The 14,487-nt window shown below is 50.0% G+C and overlaps 1 protein-coding gene across 1 annotated transcript in view; it reads right to left on the bottom strand.

The window, feature by feature from the left end:
- The window catches only part of LOC140409442 (disintegrin and metalloproteinase domain-containing protein 12-like), a 995,079-nt gene that overhangs the window by 106,697 nt on the left and 873,895 nt on the right, over window positions 1-14,487 (bottom strand). The window lies entirely within an intron of this gene.

Consider the following 14,487-nt stretch of genomic DNA (forward strand, 5'->3'; position numbering starts at 1 on the left):
TAGTTATAGGTGGAGAGCTCGATCCTCCACCTCAAGATCTTGTCATTTTTGATCTTGCCCCGCTGTGCATTATCGAACATGAAGGCTACCGACCGTTGGTCAGTGAGGAGAGTGAATCTCCTGCCGGCCAGGTAATGCCTCCAATGTCGCACAGCTTCCATAATGGTTGGGCCTCCTTTTCGACAGAGGAGTGTCGAATTTCGGAGGCATGGAGGGTGCGGGAAAAGAAATCCACGGGCCTGCCCGCCTGGTTGAGGGTGGCGACCAGAGCCACGTCCGATGCATCGCTCTCCACCTGGAAGGGGAGGGACTCGTCGAACGCATGCATCGTGGCCTTGGCGATGTCTGCCGTGATATGGTTGAAGGCCTGTTGGGCCTCAGCCGTCAGGGGAAAAACTGTGGACTTGATGAGTGGGCGGGCCTTATCCAAATAATTAGGGCCCCACTGGGCATAATGCGAGAAAAATCCCAGGCAATGTTTCAGAGCCTTGGGGCAGTGGGGGAGAGGGAGTTCCAGGAAGGGGTGCATGCAGTCGGGGTCGGGCCCTAGGACTCCATTTTCCACGACATAGCCAAGGATGGCTAAGCGGTTGGTGCGGAAATCGCATTTTATGGGTGAGGTTAAGGAGTTTGGCAGTATGGAGGAATTTTTGGAGGTTTGCGTCATGGTCCTGCTGATCGTGGCTGCAGATGGCGATGTTATCTAGGTACGGGAAGGTGGCCCGCAGTCCGTACTGGTCAGCCATTCGGTCCATCTCTCGCTGGACGACCGAGACCCCATTAGTGAAGCCGAACGGAACCCTAAGGAAGTGATAGAGGCGGCCATCTGCTTCGAACGCAGTGTATTGGCGATCCTCCGGGCGGATGGGGAGCTGGTGGTAGGCGGACTTCAGGTCCACTGTGGAAAAGGCTCGATACTGCGCAATCTGACTGACCATGACAGAGATGCGTGGGAGGGGATACGCGTCGAGCTGCGTGTACCGATTGATGGTCTGACTGTAGTCAATGACCATCCTGTGCTTCTCCCCAGTCTTCACCACCACCACTTGAGCTCTCCAGGGGCTGTTGCTGGCCTCAATGACCCCTTCCCGCAGAAGCCGTTGGACCTCCGACCTGATGAAGGTCCTGTCCTGGGCGCTGTACCGTCTGCTCCTAGTGGCAGCGGGTTTGCAATCCGGGGTGAGGTTCGCAAACAAGGAAGGTGGATCGACCTTAAGGGTTGTGAGGCCGCAGACAGTGAGGGGGGTAGGGGTCCGCCGAATATCAAAGTAAGGCTTTGGAGATGGCACTGAAAATCCAGGTCGAGTAACAGGGCAGCGCAGAGGTGGGGGAGGACGTAGAGCCTGAAGTTGCTGATCTCTATGCCCTGGATGGTGAGGGTCGCGATGCAGTACCCCCGGATATCAACGGAATGGGATCCGGAGGCCAGGGAGATTTTCTGGGTGACGGGTGTATGGGAGGGAGCAGCACCTTACCGTAGTGGGGTGGATGAAGCTGTCGGTGCTCCCGGAGTCAAAAAGACACGTCGTCTCGTGCCCAATGATCTTCACCGCTGTCGTAGCGGTCGCGAGGTTGCTGGGCCGAGATTGATCCAGGGTGATGGAGGTGAGCTGCGGCAGATGCTGGGAGGTCCCGGGCTGGTCAGCGGTGTCGGAGGTAGCGGGTAGGCGGTGAATGGCCAGACGAGCAGGGGTCCTGAGGCGCATTCAAAATGGCGTCGAAGATGGCGGCGCCCATGGAACGCCGGCCTGGAAACAGCGGCGATCGACCGGGCCTGGCAAACAGAAACAACGTGTCCCTTCTTCCCACACCCGTTGCAGGTCGCGCTCCGCGCCGGGCAGCGCTGCCGGGGGTGTTTGTTTTGTCCACAACCTGGGACCCTGGAGCTGTGAAGCAATTGTGCTATCCACGATGCTACCGTGCTGCCGAACTGTCGAATCGTTATCAGATGCATGTGGAGCGCGATTCTCCAGCCTCGTTACACTCGCGCTTGAGCGCAGCGAGGCTGGGGAATATCAGGAGAGGCTGAAAACGAGATCGTGCCAGGTGCCAAACAGTTTGCGTGCAACCGACCCGCTTCAGTATCGTGAAATCGGGATCTCGCTGCAGTGAGGCGAGAAACTAATTATCACCACTTCGGCCTATTTCCATCTAATTAACGGGAGCCACCCTTATCCAACAGCCCCCTGTGATTCAGCGAGGATTAGTGGGAAGCCAGAGGATTGGGAAGCCTTTGAAAGCGAGCAGAGGACACCTAAAAAAAGCAATAAGGGGGGGAGATGAAGTCTGAGTGCAAGCTAGCTCGTAATGTAAAGGAAGATAGGACGAGTTTTTTCCAATATATAAAAGGCGGACCTGATTGAGGTCTACAAAATTATGAGAGGTATGGACAGGTTGGATAGCAACAAGCTTTTTCCAAGAGTGGGAGTGTCAATTACAAGGGGTCACGATTTCAAGGTGAGAGGGGGAAAGTTTAAGGGAGATGTGCGGGGAAAGTTTTTTACGCAGAGGGTGGTGGGTGCCTGGAACACTTTGCCAGCGGAGGTGGTAGAGGCGGGCACGATAGCATCATTTAAGATGCATCTAGACAGATATATGAACGGGCGGGGAACAGAGGGAAGTAGATCCTTGGAAAATAGAAGACAGGTTTAGATCTTTGGAAAATAGAAGACAGGTTTAGGGCAGCACGGTAGCATTGTGGATCGCACAATTGCTTCACAGCTCCAGGGTCCCAGGTTCGATTCCGGCTTGGGTCACTGTCTGTGCGGAGTCTGCACATCCTCCCCGTGTGTGCGTGGGTTTCCTCCCACAGTCCAAAGATGTGCAGGTTAGGTGGATTGGCCATGATAAATTGCCCTTAGTATCCAAAATTGCCCTTAGTGTTGGGTGGGGTTACTGGGTTATGGGGATAGGGTGGAGGTGTTGACCTTGGGTAGGGTGCTCTTTCCAAGAGTCGGTGCAGACTCGATGGGCTGAATGGCCTCCTTTTGCACTGTAAATTCTGGATCGGCGCAGGCTGGGAGGGCCGAAGGGCCTATTCCTGTGCTGTAATTTTCTTTGTTCTTTGTTCTAAAAGGTAAGAGAGAGGCAAAAATACACATTGGACCACTGGAAAACGTGGCTGGAGAAGTAATAATAGGAAACATATGGCAGACAAACTGAATAGTTACTTTGCATCAGTCTTCACGGTGGAAGACACCAGTGGGATGCCAGAGCTCCAGGAGAACCAGGGGGCAGAGATTAGTGCAGTGACCATCACTAAGGAGAAGGTCCTGGGGAAACTGAAAGGTCTGAATGTGGCTAAGTCGCCTGGACCGGATGGACTACACCCCAGGGTCCTAAAAGAGATAGCTGAGGAGATTGTGGAGACATTGGTGATGATCTTTCAGGAAACACTAGAGGCAGGAAGGGTCCCAGAGGACTGAAAAGTGGCGAATGTAACACCCCTGTTTAAGAAGGGAGGGAGGCGGAAGATGGGAAATTATAGGCCGGTTAGCCTGGGCGGGATTCACCCCGACCCGGCGGGGCGAGGGGTCCCGGCGGGGCAGAGTGACGTAAACCACTCCGGCGTCGGGCCGCCCCAAAAGGTGCGGAATCCTCCGCTAGGCCCGCCCCGGAGTGGTTGGCGCCTCCGCCGGCCAGCGCGAGTCGGTGCATGTGCGGGAGCGCCATCGCGTGCTGGCGTGACTCAATGGGCGCCGGGGCCGCCCGAATTCTCCGGTCCGCGATGGGCGAAGTCCCGCCCGCCTGTAGCCGGTCCCACCGGCGTAAATCAGAGTAGGTGCCTTACCGGCCGGACATGGCGGCGCGGGCGGGCTCCGGGGTTCCTGGGGGGTCGCGGGGGGATCTGGCCCCGGGAGGTGCCCCTATGGTGGCCTGGCCCGCGGTCGGGGCCCACCGATCCGCAGGCGGGCCTGTGCCGCGGCGTCATCCCCGCGCATGCGCAGAGGGATTTGCTTCCGCGCCGGGAATGGTGGAAGACCACAGCCTCCGGTGCGGAACAACAGAGTGCCCCCACGGCACAGGCCCGCCCGCGGATCGGTGGGCCCCAATCGCGGGCCAGGCCACCGTGGGGGCACCTCCCGGGGCCAGATCCCCCCGCGACCCCCCAGGAACCCCGGAGCCCGCCCGCGCCGCCAGGTCCCGACGGTAAGGGACCTACTCTGATTTACGCCGGCGGCACCGGCTACAGGCGGGCGGGACTTCGGCCCATCGCGGGTCGGAGAATTCGGGCGGCCCCGGCGCCCATTGAGTCGCGCCGGACCCCGCCATTCTCCGAGGCGGGCGGCGCCTATCGTGCTGGGTCGGTGTTTGGGGGACGGGAGGATTGGGAGGACGGCAGGGGCGGGATTCACGCCGACCCCCCGGCGATTCTCCCACCCAGCGGGGGTCGGAGAATCCCACCCACTGACTTCGGTCATTGGTAAGGTTTTAGAGTCTGTTATTAAAGATGAGATTGCGGAGTACTTGGAAGTGCATGGTCAAATAGGACTGAGTCAGCACGGCTTCGTCAAAGGGAGGTCACGTCTGACAAATCTGTTAGAGTTCTTTGAGGAGGTAACAAGGAAGTTAGACAAAGGAGAACCAGTGGACGTGATTTATTTAGATTTCCAGAAGGCCTTTGACAAGGTGCCGCATAGGAGGCTTAAATAAGTTAAGAGCCCATGGTGTTCAGGGTACGATCCCGGCATGGATAGAGGATTGGCTGACTGGCAGAAGGCAGAGAGTGGGGATAAAGGGGTCTTTTTCAGGATGGCAGCCGGTGACTAGTGGTGTGCCTCAGGGGTCTGTGCTGGGACCACAACTTTCCGCAATATACATTAATGATCTGGAAGAAGGTACTGAAGCTACTGTTGCTAAGTTTGCAGATGATACAAAGATCTGTAGAGGGACAGGTAGTATTGAGGAAGCAAGGGGGCTGCAGAAGGATTTGGACAGGTTAGGAGAGCGGGCAATGAAGTGGCCGATGGAATACAAAGTGGAAAAGTGTGAGGTTATGCACTTTGGAAGGAGAAATGGAGGCATAGACTCTTTTCTAAATGGGAAAATGCTTCGGAAATCAGAAGCACAAAGGGACTTGGGAATCCTTATTCACGATTCTCTTAAGGTTAACGTGCAGGTTCAGTCGGCAGTTAGGAAGGCAAATGCAATGTTAGCATTCATGTCGAGAGGGCTAGAATACAAGACCAGGGATGTGGCAAGTCATGTTGCAGCTGTATAGAACCTTAGTTAGGCCACACTTGGAGTATAGTGTTCAATTCTGGTCGCCACACTACCAGAAGGATGTGGAGGCTTTAGAGAGGGTGCAGAAGAGATTTACCAGAATGTTGCCTGGTATGGAGGGCATAAGCTATGAGGAGCGATTGAATAAACTCGGTTTGTTCTCACTGGAACGAAGGAGGTTGAGGGGCGACCTGATAGAGGTATACAAAATTATGAGGGGCATAGACAGAGTGGATAGTCAGAGGCTTTTCCCCAGGGTAGAGGGGTCAATTACTAGGGGGCATAGGTTTAAGGTGAGAGGGGCAAAGTTTAGAGTAGATGTACGAGGCAAGTTTTTTACGCAGAGGGTAGTGGGTGCCTGGAACTCACTACCGGAGGAGGTAGTGGAGGCAGGGACGATAGGGACATTTAAGGGGCATCTTGACAAATATATGAATAGGATGGGAATAGAAGGATACGGACCCAGGAAGTGTAGAAGATTGTAGTTTAGTCGGGCAGTATGGTCGGCACGGGCTTGGAGGGCCGAAGGGCCTGTTCCTGTGCTGTACATTTCTTTGTTCTTTGTTGTTCTTTGTACTTCTGAGGCTCTATAAGGCTCTGGTCAGACCCCATTTGAAGTATTGTGAGCAGTTTTGGGCCCCGTATCTAAGGAAGGATGTGCTGGCCTTGGAAAGGGTCCAGAGGAGGTTCACAAGAATGATCCCTGGAATGAAGAGCTTGTCGTATGAGGAACAGTTGAGAACTCTGGGTCTGTACTCGTTGGAGTTTAGAAGGATGAGGGGGGATCTTATTGAAACTTACAGGATACTGCGAGGCCTGGATAGAGTGGACGTGGAGAGGATGTTTCCACTTGTAGGAAAAACTAGAACCAGAGGACACCATCTCAGACTAAAGGGACGATCCTTTAAAACAGAGATGAGGAGGAATTTCTTCAGCCAGAGGGTGGTGAATCTGTGGAACTCTTTGCCGCAGAAGGCTGTGGAGGCCAAATCACTGAGTGTCTTTAAGACAGAGATAGATAGGTTCTTGATTAATAAGGAGATCAGGGTTATGGGGAGAAGGCAGGAGAATGAGGATGAGGAAATATCAGCCATGTTTGAATGGCGGAGCAGACTCGATGGGCCGAGTGGCCTAATTCTGCTCCTGTGTCTTATGGTCTTATGATCTGAATAAAGATGATTAATTTTTTCAAAAATAATCTTTGTTGTCACAAGTAGGCTTACATTAACACTGCAATGAAGTTACTGTGAAAAGCCCCTAGTCACCACACTCCGGCGCCTGTTCGGGTACACAGAGGGAGAATTCAGAATGTCCAATTCACCTAATAGCACGTCTTTCGGGACTTGTGGGAGGAAACTGGAGCACCCGGAGGAAACCCACGCAGACACGGGGAGAACGTGCAGACTCCGCACAGACAATGACCCAAGCCGGGAATCGAAGCCGTGTCCCTGGTGCTGTGAAGCAGCGGTGCTAACCACTGTGCTTATTAAAGCCAATCTACTGAATCATTCCTTAAGGGAACCCTGACAAACTAGGAATCAATCAATGAATTTCCAATATTTTCTTTTTTTAAAAATTCATTTATGGGATGTGGGTGTTGCTGGTTAGACCAGCGTTTATTGCCCAGCTCTAATTGCCCTTCAGAAGATGGGTGTGAGCTACCCTCTCGAACTGAGGTGTAGGTACACCCACTGTGCTGTTCGGGATGGAGTTCCAGGATGTTGCCCCAGCGACAGTGAGGGAACGGCGATACATTTCCAAGTCAGGGTGGTGAGTGACTTGGAGGGGAACCTCCAGGTGGTGGGGGTCCCAGGTATCTGCTGCTCTTGTCCTTCTAGGTGGCAGTGGTCGTGGGTTTGGAAGGTGCTGCCTAAGGAACCTTGGTGAGTTGTTGCAGTGCAACTTGTAGACGGTACACACGGCTGCCACTGTGTCGGTGGTGGAGGGATTGAATGTTTGTGGAAGGGGAGCAATCAAGCGGCTGCTTTGTCCTGGATGGCGTCGAGCCTCTTGAGTGTTGTTGGAGCTACACTCATCCAGGCAAGTGGAGAGTATTCCATCACACTCCTGACTTGTGCCTTGTGGATGGTGGACAGGCTTTGGGGGGTCAGGAGGTGAGTTACTCACCGTAGGAATCCTAACCGTTGACCTGCTCTGGTAGCCACAGTATTAATGTGTCTGGGTCCAGTTCAGTTTCTGATCAATGGTAACTCCCAGGCTGTTGATTGTGGGGATTCAGCGATGGTAATGCCATTGAATGTCAAGGCGCGGTGGTTAGATCCTCTCTTGTAGGAGATGGTCATTGTCGGCACTTGTGTGGCGTGAATGTAATTTTTCACTTGTCAGCCCCGAGCCTGGATATTGTCCAGGTCTTGCTGCATTTGGACAGGGACTGCTTCATTATCTGAGGAGTTGTGAATGGTGCTGAACATTGTGCAGTCATCCGCAAACATCCCCACTTCTGACCTGATGATGGAAGGGAGGCCATTGATGAAGCAGCTGAAGATGGCTGGGCCGAGGACACTACCCTGAGGAACTCCTGTGTGATGTCCTGGAGCTGAGATGATTGACCTCCAACCACCACAATCATCTTCCTTTGTGCCGGGTATGACTCCAACCAGCGGAGTGTTATGTGAGAGTACCTTTAAGACATTGATGTTTAAGAAATGTACCTTTAAGAAAACAGTGATGTCAGAGAGTGGGTGGAACTGAGGTTAGATCAGCCATTTTGCAGTTTAGTTTGGCAGTTTGAAAAAGAGCGTGTGTGTGTCTGGGTGTTTCCAGAGAGCTGCAGTTTGGAGAAAAAGAGCTTGTGGAGTGTCTGTGTTTACAGTGAGCTGGATCTCTGCCATGAAAGACTATCTCTGGATCATTTGGGTGATTTAAACTCATAATAGTAAAGCCTTTAACCTGATGTGATTCTGTTGAACGGTGTTAAGTCTCTTGGAAGTTTGAAGGAACATTTTAAGGAATTATTTACTGTTGCAATATTTTCTGAGTTATCTTTGCAGTAAGGGGTGTTAAGGGATCCAATGTTTATTTAAGATGTTAAGTTTAGTTCATGGAATAAACAGTGTTTAGTGTTTAAAACCCACATGTCCATAATTGTAATCCCACACCTAGGGAACAAGGCGTGTGCTCGGAAAAGCAACAAATCCATTAAAGGGGTTGGTTGAACTCCATGATACATTTTTGGGTTCTGAAAATGTCTCGCCCATAACAATTGGGGGCTCAAGGGGGATAAAAGTCTATCTACTGGATTGGCTTTTGTGAACTTAAAGACAGTGAAGGATTGTTGCTTTTCTGGTGTGGTATTTTAGTTTAAGTGGGGAGAGTGTTGTGAACAATGGCTCTTTCAGAACAGAAGTTTTTGGGGGTGGAGAATGTCACACGCAGTACTTTACGGACAGAGACAAAAAGCAGACTGTTAGATTTGGCAAGAACATTGCAGTTAACATTACCTGACAAAATGCGAAAAGGTGAGGTAATTATGGCAGTTGTTAAGCATTTAAAGTTGCCTGAGATAGAGTTTGACTCATGGGAAATGGCAAAAATTCAGTTACAAATCAAACAAATGGAACATGAGAAAGAATTAAAGCAGCTTGAATATGACAGTGAGAGAGAGGAAAAAGAAAGAGAAAGAGAGAGAGAGGAAAAAGAAAAGGAGAGAGAAGAAAGGAGAAAAGAAAGAATAGCCCTAGCAGAACAAAAAGAAAAAGAAAGGGAGATACAGATCAGGGAAAAAGAGAAAGAGAGAGAGTTTGAACTTCAGAAAATGGCCATGAAACATGGCAATCAGTTAAAATTGGCAGACGTAAAGGGAAATGTACAGTTGGATGAAGGCTTGGTGGGAATCTATTTAAATATGTCCAAGCATTGCCAAGGTTTGACGAGAAGGAAGTGGAAGCCTTTTTCACTTCATTTGAGAAGGTAACTAAACAAATGAAATTGCCACAGGACATGTGGGTGTTACTGATTCAAACAAAGCTGGTAGGTAGAGCTAGTGAAGCGTTTGCATCGCTACCGGAGGAGGTATCTGGAACGTATGAGGAGGTGAAGAAATCCATCTTCAGTGCCTATGAGCTTGTGCCTGCCAGACAAAGGTTTAGAAATTTAAGGAAAGAATTTGGTCAAACGTACATGGAGTGTGAAAGGCTCAAACAGAGTAATTTTGTTAGGTGGACAAGGGCTTTGAAAATAGACCAAACGTATGAAGCTTTCAGAGAAATTATACTTTTGGAGGAGTTTAAAAATTCAATTCCTGATGCAGTGAGAACTCATGTGGAAGAACAGAGGGTTAAAACTGCGAGATTAGCAGCGGAAATGGCAGATGATTATGAATTAGTTCATAAGTCAAAGATTGGTTTCCGACATCAGTTTCAGCCTGTGAGGGATAGAAACTGGGGACATGAGAAATACTCAAGTGGTAAAGGTAAAGGTGATCTGATGGGAGACAATAAGGAGAGTGTACCTCAGAATAAAAAAGAAATCCAGGAGGGTGGAAAAGAAATGAAAAGTTTCAGATGTTTTCACTGTAATAAACTAGGCCATGTAAAGTCACAGTGTTGGTGGTTGAAGAAAAGCACTGGGAAGGCTGATGTGGTAAAACAGGATAAGACAGTGGGGTTTGTTAGAGTGGTAAAGGAAAGCCCAAGGGAAGCGAAGGAGGTGCAAACGATTGGACAGCCTGTTCAAGAAGTAATTGTTAAGAGGGTACCAGATGTCTTTAAAGAATTTACTTGTGTGGGTAAAGTTTACTCCTGTGTATCAGGAGGAGCAGGTAAAGAAGTCACAATTTTAAGAGATACAGGGGCTAGTCAATCTTTAATGGTAAGAGATGAGGAATCATGTAGTTTGGGAAGAATGTTGCTGGAAAAGGTGGTGATATGTGGAATTCAAGGTGAGAGGAGTAGCGTTCCATTATATAAGGTCAGGTTGGAAAGTCCAGTGAAGAGTGGTGAAGTGGAAGTAGGAGTAATAGAGAAACTATCTTGTCCAGGAATACAGTTTATCTTGGGTAATGATATAGCTGGATCGCAGGTGGCAGTGATGCCTACTGTGGTTGATAAGCCAATGGAAAATCAGTCAACTGAAGTGTTGAAGGATGAATAGCCTGGGACTTTTCCGGATTGTGTAGTAACAAGGTCGCAAAGTCACAGGGTAAGACAAGAGAGAAATCAAAGAGTGAAGATTAAGTTGAAGTGCAATTATCAGAAACGATTTTTGATCAGATGGTTGAAAAAGAACAAGAACAGGTGGAGGATGAGGCGGATATTTTTAGTTCAGGAAAATTGGCGGAGTTACAACAGAAAGATGTAGAAATAAACCGGATATATCAGAAAGCATATACGGAAGAGGAATCTGAGAGTATAGCAGAGTGTTATTACCGTAAAGATGATGTCTTGACGAGAAAATGGAGACCTGTACATATGCAGGAGGATGAAAAGTGGGCAGAAGTTCATCAAGTAGTATTGCCGGATGGGTATTGTAAGGAGGTGTTGCGAGTTGTACATGAGGTACCAGTGGAGGGTCATTTGGGAATAAGGAAAACTCAAGCTAAAATCCAGAAACATTTTTATTGGCCTGGACTACATAAAGATGCAGTTAAATTTTGTCAATCATGTCACACATGTCAAGTGATAGGGGAACCTCAAGCAGTGTTAAAACCAGCGCCCTTAATACCCATTCCAGCATTTGAGTAACTTTTTACAAGGGTCCTAATCGATTGTGTAGGACCACTTCCTAAAACAAAAAGTGGGAATCAATATCTTTTGACTATAATGGATGTGTCTACTAGGTTTCCAGAGGCCATTCCAGTCCGTAATATTACAGCTAAAAGGATTGTGGAGGAGTTACTTGAATTATTTACTATATGTGGACTACCCACAGAAATTCAATCGGATCAAAGAACAAATTTTACTTCAAAGTTATTCAAAGAAGTTATGGATAGTTTAGGAATAAAACAATTTAAATCAACTGCATAGCATCCAGAATCGCAGGGAGCGTCAGAAAGGTGGCATCAAACATTCCTGCTGCGCAGCTGGGCAGGAAGAAGAATGGCAGGGCTATAGTGATAGGGGACACAATTGTAAGGGGAATAGACAGGCGGTTCTGCGGACGCAATTGAGACTCCAGGATGGTATGTTGCCTCCCTGGTGCAAGGGTCAAGGATGTCTCGGAGCAGCTGCAGGGCATTCTGGGGGAGGGGAGCTGAGTCCACAAAAGATCAGCCATGATCTCATTGAATGGTGGAGCAGGCTCGAGGGGCCAGATGGCCTAAACCTGCTCCTAGTTCTTATGTTCTTATGTTCTTCCAGACAATGTTGAGGGCGTATTGTCAAGATTATCCAGAGGATTGGGATAAGGATGCACCTAATGAGTCTACCAAATTTAGTCCTTTAGAACTAATTTTTTTGTCATGAGGTAAGAGGACCACTTAAATTGATTAAGGAAAAATTGGTGGGTGAGAAATCGGAAATTACACTATTGGATTACATGTCAAATTTTAGGGGACGATTAAATAGAGCAGGTGAATTGGCTAGACAACATTTGAAAGTTGCACAAAATGTGATGAAACGGGTAGCGGACGGGAATTCCAACGTTCGTAGTTTTGCCAGTGGGGATAAAGTTTTAGTGTTGTTATCAGTGGTAGGGAAGTCTTTAAAAGCTAGGTTTAGTGGACCGTATCAGATTGAAAGGAAATTAAGTGAGGTGAATTATATGGTTAAAAACACCAGATAGAAGGAAGACTTGCCGAGTGTGTCAGGTGAATATGCTTAAAAGGTACTTTGAAAAGGAAGGAGAGAAAAAGGAGGTTTTAATGATTCTAACTCAACGTGACAAACCAAATCCAGATGACTGTGAATTTGACATACCTCAAATTAAATTAGAAAATTAGGATGTTCTTAAAAATTGGGATGAATTGTTAAGTTACCTTCCAGAGGAAAACTAACTGACCTGAAAGAGTTATTTATATCACATGGACAAGTTTGTAGAGATAAATTGGTAAGTACTAAAATGGCTATACATGATGTAGATGTGGGAAATGCTGTTCCAATCAAACAACATCATATAGACTGAATCCTTAAAAATTGGCACAGGTTAACAGAGAGATTGAGAGTATGCTGAAGAATGGCATAATTGAAGCAGGTTGCAGCCAATGGAGCGCACCCATAGTGATGGTACCTAAACCAGACGGTACCCAACGGTTGTGTGTGAACTATCGAAATGTGAATGCAGTTACAAGAACGGACGCTTATCCTATCTCACGTTTGAACGATTGCATTGAGAAAGTGGGACAATCTGCTTTTATTTCCAACTTGCAGACATGGTAAGAGCATTTAAAACATCGTATGGAGTTCTTCGATTGACTTCAGGAGGCGGGTTTGGTGATGAAGCTAGCCAAAAGTGAATTTGGAGAAGCCCGAATCACTTTCCTTGCGGAGTTTCCGATACCCTCAAGACGAAGGGAAATAATGCGATTTCTTAGCATGAGTGGATTTGATCGAACAGGTGTGCAAAGATTGTGTGGCGTGATTACTCCATTGACGGAATTGCTGGGGTTGCCAGAGGAGACCAAGATTGATCATCCAATCGGCATTGAGGATGGGGATATTTGTGGAGCCTCCTCCTCCAGTGAGTTGTTGAAGTGTCCACCCCCATTCACGGCTGGATGTGGCAGGACGGCAGAGCTTAGATCTGGTGCGTGCATTGTGGAATCGCTTAGCTGTCTATCACTTGCTGCTTACCCTGTTTGGCACAAGTGGTCCTGTGTTGTAGCTTCACCAGGTCGACACCTTATTGTTCGGTCTGCCTGGTGTTGCTCCTGGCACGCTCTCCTGCACTCTTCATTGAGCCGGGGTTGATCCCCTGGCTGGGTGGTCCTGGCAGAGTGGGGGATATATCGAACCAGGAGGTTACAGATTGTGGTGAATACAATTCTGCTGCTGCTGATGGCCCACAGTGGCTCGTGGATGTCCCGTCTCGAGTTGCGACATCTGTTTGAAGTCTGTCCCGTTTAGCACGGTGGTAGTGCCACACAACACGATGGAGGGTTTCCTCAATGTGAAGACGGGACTTTGTTTCCACAAGGACTGTGTGGTGGTCACTTCTACCGATCCTGTCAGGGACAGATACACCTGCAGCAGGCAGGTTGGTGAGGGTGAGGTCAAGTACGTTTCTCACTCTTGTTGGTTCCCTCACCACCTGCTGCAGTCCCAGTCTCGCAGCTCTGTCCCCGACCAGCTCAGTCTGTCCCTCACCACCTGCTGCAGTCCCAGTCTCGCAGCTCTGTCCCCGGCCAGCTCGGTCTGTCCCTCACCACCTGCTGCAGTCCCAGTCTCGCAGCTCTGTCCCCGACCAGCTCGGTCTGTCCCTCACCACCTGCTGCAGTCCCAGTCTCGCAGCTCTGTCCCCGACCAGCTCGGTCTGTCCACACCACCTGCTGCAGTCCCAGTCTCGCAGCTCTGTCCCCGGCCAGCTCGGTCTGTCCCTCACCACCTGCTGCAGTCCCAGTCTCGCAGCTCTGGCCCCGGCCAGCTCGGCCTGTCCACACCACCTGCTGCAGTCCCAGTCTCGCAGCTCTGTCCCCGGCCAGCTCGGTCTGTCCCTCACCACCTGCTGCAGTCCCAGTCTCGCAGCTCTGTCCCCGACCAGCTCGGTCTGTCCCTCACCACCTGCTGCAGTCCCAGTCTCGCAGCTCTGTCCCCGGCCAGCTCGGTCTGTCCCTCACCACCTGCTGCAGTCCCAGTCTCGCAGCTCTGTCCCCGGCCAGCTCGGTCTGTCCCTCACCACCTGCTGCAGTCCCAGTCTCGCAGCTCTGTCCCCGGCCAGCTCGGCCTGTGGTAGTACTACTGAGCCAGTCTTGGTGATGGACATTGAAATCCGCCACCCAGAGCACATTCTGTGCCCGTGCCACCCTCAGTGCTTCCTCCACGTGGTGTTCAACATGGGGGAGAACTGATTTTTGTTTTTTATAGAACATACAGTGCAGAAGGAGGCCATTCGGCCCATCGAGTCTGCACCGACCCACTTAAGCCCTCACTTCCACCCTGCTCCCGTAACCCAATAACCCCTCCTAACCTTTTTGGTCACTAAGGGCAATCCACCTTACAGCACGTCTTTGAACTGGAGGAAACCGGAGCACCCGGAGGAAACCCACGCAGACACGGGGAGAACGTGCAGACTCCGCACAGACAGTGACCCAGCGGGGAATTGAACCAGGGACCCTGGTGCTGTGAAGTCACAGTGCTATCCACTTGTGCT

The sequence above is a fragment of the Scyliorhinus torazame genome, chromosome 3 (assembly GCF_047496885.1).
Source record: "Scyliorhinus torazame isolate Kashiwa2021f chromosome 3, sScyTor2.1, whole genome shotgun sequence".
Taxonomy (NCBI): domain Eukaryota; kingdom Metazoa; phylum Chordata; class Chondrichthyes; order Carcharhiniformes; family Scyliorhinidae; genus Scyliorhinus; species Scyliorhinus torazame.